Source organism: Nicotiana tabacum, chromosome 22 (assembly GCF_000715075.1).
Source record: "Nicotiana tabacum cultivar K326 chromosome 22, ASM71507v2, whole genome shotgun sequence".
Classification (NCBI taxonomy): Eukaryota; Viridiplantae; Streptophyta; class Magnoliopsida; order Solanales; family Solanaceae; genus Nicotiana; species Nicotiana tabacum.
The window spans coordinates 14,752,565-14,757,212 of NC_134101.1; positions in this window are offsets into that span (position 1 = coordinate 14,752,565).

Genomic DNA, 4,648 nt, shown 5'->3' on the forward strand with positions numbered 1-4,648 from the left:
CGGGCTCATATTCAAATTAGTGTTTGATTATAAAAATTTGTTTTATTATTTCTACTTCACATATAGAGAATTTGAAGTTTGGAAAACTGATTTGACAAATATTTCAAAATTCAAATCAAATAAAATTATAATTTTTAACTTTTTTTCAAGTGAAACTATGTTCAAATACATATACTTTCAACTTTTGGGGGACGTCTAATCCTTTTGCCGCCGCAAGGCTGGCTAATCGTACGCAGCAGGCTGGAGTATCCCTGTATTAAAATCCGAACTGAGAAAAATAACCTGGGCCTCGACGATTATCACCTTATATTACCAATTGGGCCTCGGTTCAGTTGAATATAAATAGACTGTAATAAAGATTTCAAGCCCAAGCAGACTTACCAGTCATGTTCAGCTCTCTGTACTCTATACTCACGGGGATCAGATCTAACACTAGATTTTGTCTAGCTAAAATTTGAGCTAGACGGCAATCATTGAATGGGTGGGGTGGGATTTGTGGTAATTAAATTACTATTCAGCCACAAAACTTGACAAAGTGGCTCTCTAATTTGGTTTTTCGTTAGGTTGTTTTTGGGATGATTAAGTTCTTGTTAGGCTATAGGCTTTACATGCTTTTAATATATACTAGTTTTACCATACGCGCGTTACGCGTGTATCCCGTCTCAATAAGCATATATATATATATATATATATATATATATTTTTAAATAAAAATAAATACTATGTTAACTAATAGGCTATTTGAGTTATAAAATAGGCTTAAGAAAAAAGGGTGAGCTCCCGGAAATGATAATTATTGATTCAGTTTAGCTATTCAATAAATGAAGAAATGGTGATAATAGAAGTCCTCAATCATCATAGTCAATATTTTAAACTTAAGATTTATTCATTACTATAATTTCACTAGTTGTCGTGTTTCTTTTCATTTTCATCAAGAGCACATAAACTCTCGAAGATTAAGAGTTTTTTTTAAATCTTTTTGAGAAATATATATTCTTAAGTTCATTCTAAAAAACAAACACAGGATCATCTAACTGACAAAAGATCTTTTTTTTCTCGCAAGCAAAATGTGAATTATTCTATTTTTTTTAATTAATAAGAAATACTGTAAAAATTATAAAAACAACTAAAAATATAAATAAATTTTGAGATTTTGGCCAAACATGCTCATGTTCAATCCGTGAATGCAAAATTTAATTATTAATATAAATGCGTGAATGCAAAATTTAACTACTAATATAAATGTGTGGATGCAAAATTCAACTACTATAAAAAAAAACTTGCTCAAAGAAGAACCTGAAAGTCCTTAATTTTATAGTTGTTGGTCGAACAAGGTAAAATTTTGATAATGAAAATGTAGAATTGTAGCTTCTTTTATATAATTTGAAACATGAAATGATTTATACAAATGTAAAATTGTGTATAGTTTAATGATTTATTAGAAAATAAAGACTCCTAAACCAAAAAGGAAATCAAATTGCACGTTTTTACCTAATATTTTTGAAGAAGTAATCTGTCAAAAGTTTATTAACTAAAAAAATTCCTACGATACTTTCCTTTGAAAGTGAATAAAATTTTCCTAAGTTAGTTGAAAGACGAAACGTTTTTAGTTTTAGTTGAATAACGAAAACTTTCCTAGTTTTAGTTGAAAGTATTTGAAATTTTAGATCTAAAAGAAACTGAAAAATAAAAGTTTTAAGTATTAGATTAATAATTAAATGATTGTTCCTAAATAGTAAAAAATTAATTAAATGTGAAAATAATCAAATGACTATTTTGTCTAGTATGAACTCTATTTTAAAGGGGTGAAAAAGACGAACAATATTTTGCTAAGGACCTTCGTGCTTTTAATATATTATATATATATATACACACACACACTACATTAAAGTGGGAAGCCTTTAAGTTAAAAGTTAAATTACTATAATAACCTTCTTATTACCCTTATATCCTATGTAATATTTAAATATCTATCTATACTATATTGAAAGTGGAAAGTCTTTAAGTTAAAATTTAAATTACTATAATAACCTTCTTATTACCCTAATATCCCATGTAATATTTAAAAGGAAAATTAACGCCTAACTCCTAAGAGAAGCAATGCTTCATACGCTGCAACAGCCCCCAAAGTAAACGGCGGATTGAAATTGTGACTTTTTCTCTAGCACTTACATGTGTAATTCCTGTTTTACAGAGTACAGTGTGTTCTCAGATGAAATTTGCTGTATTAACTGTAATGAGAAGCCTATTACAAATTTACGTTCAAACTGATGCTTATTGGAGTCATTCTGCTGTAAGCATGTGGAGAAGTCATCATGATTAAAATTTCTTTCCATTTAAGAATATTGTGTTTGCCGTTGAATTCATCACAAGCCTAAGATACTGGTTTTGATTACTAAGAAAGGGAAGAAATTATGGACAAGTATGATATATAGATTCTGAGTAATTAATGGATAAAGCAATATGCATGATCGGATTGTTAGTTCTTGCCCTGGAAGAAGATGATTTTAATTATATAGGTACTACGTTAATTTATGTACTTATATATCATACTTTATACATGTTTTAGTGTGTGCTAATTTTTTCGTGCCGCAATACAACATATGCAAGTGTTACATGCCCTTTGGAAGATACTCCGGTCAATGATATTATTGAAGAGAAGGAAAATTAATGTGTAATGAGTCCGATGTGGTGTCAGGATGCGTGCATTAACCGAATCCCTTTTGGGTTTTCCTCCGTATAATACTAAAATAGTTGCTTACTTGGGCCTTTTGCTTAAGATGATAACATCGTTTATGAACCTTTTGGTTTTAGGATTGCCTTATTTCATGGACGTTTTTCTTTTTACTTATCACTCCAATTTATTTAATTTACTTAGATTTTGGATTGTAGTCCCGTTGGATCTCCCGAAAATGCTAATAACTCTTTGTAATTCCAAAACAAAACTTCTAAGCAGACGCTAAAATAGCTTATGGATTTCTGAATGTCAGTAGTGTGCTAATCATTCCAACAATTCAAAGAGCAACAAATCTCCTATGATTTTTACGTTTGTGTAGTCTTTTTGTTAGTACTCTGTGATATACTATAGGAATCAACAAAAGAGATTAGGTACCTTGTATAATTCAATTATGTAGTCTTTTGTTACGTTAATAAAATATTTACTTTATCAGACAAATTGCTCCTTGAAATTTCTTTTGCAAAAAGTGTATATTCATCATAATGACCCTGCTTGTTGTCATATTCATGTGGCAAATGAGATGGATGTCTTGAAAGATAGAGATTTATACGTTATGAATTCAATTTAACGATATTTGTCAAATTCTTCTGCCAAGTCATACTCCCTTATCCGTCGTCCAATATTTCCTTTATGTCTAAACATCTTTATGATTACTCTGTGACTCTTCCTCCTGATGCTAAGGGAAATATTACTTACATTGCTTCCGCTTGTCAGTACTCTGTGAAGGTTCGTCATGACAACCCATTAAGCTTGAAATTTAGTTTCTAACAGTGATAGATAGTGCAAGACGTAAAGGAAACATGCATTTTAGTAAAGGCAGGCCAATTAACGGGAAGATAAAAGTTAGTAGTATATGTGCAGTTTAAAATAAAGTAAAACACCAACAGAATAGACAAAACAATGTTAAAAAAGGTTACAAAAGGTAAAATATTTAATTTGTTTTTAGTTAACACATGAGCAATTAATCGTTTGCCGTGTAATAAATGACTGGGATATACCTGCAACAGGATACACATGCAATGCACGTGGTGAGAAATTAGTATATATATATATATATATTCAAGTTTCAAAATTGGTTTGTGCCAGTTTTTTGGTGAAATATTTTTCCTTCACTCACAAAATTTTAACATCTTTTCAAGTAAATACATGTCCAATCATAACCTCAACTTTTAAACATTATTTTTCAACACAACTTAGAATTTTTTTTAAGTTTCAAACTAAATATATATTCAAATGCTAGCTAAATTATTTATCGAAAAAATAAATTATTTACAAATATTGGAGGGATAAAATGATTTACAATATAAGTCGTTTTGTTTCATACCAATCTCAACCCTTGATTTCATTGATTGCTTCAACCAACACTAGGATTTTACCACTTTAGTAGTAGTATTTAGGCCATCTCCAATCCAACTCTATTTTTTATCTCCAAACTCCATTTTGGAGTCAAAAAATGAGAAATTTTGCTCTAACCCAACTACAAATTTGCCTCCATTTTGGAGGGTGAACAGTGTCACTCTAAATTTGGAATGACACTATTCATCAACTCCATCACTATTTTCTATTATTTATTATTATTTAACCATTTTATTTATCATATTATATATACCTAATTATGTTTATGTAATATCTTTATAATATTAATTTTACATCTTAATTTTGACGTATAATTTTGATAAATTAATTTTCGTGCGTATATTTCTTTATATATAAAATTGGTAAGTTAATTTTATTATAAGTTATAATTGTATAAAAAAATATATAACCATCACAAAAATGAAAGGTGCAAATATAAAATACAAGATGTTGCTAAAATTAAAAATTAAAAATTAAAAATACATTAAATAAAAATACATTAAAATTGAGAATATAAAAATAAAATGTAAATAAAAAGATAATAATATAATATAG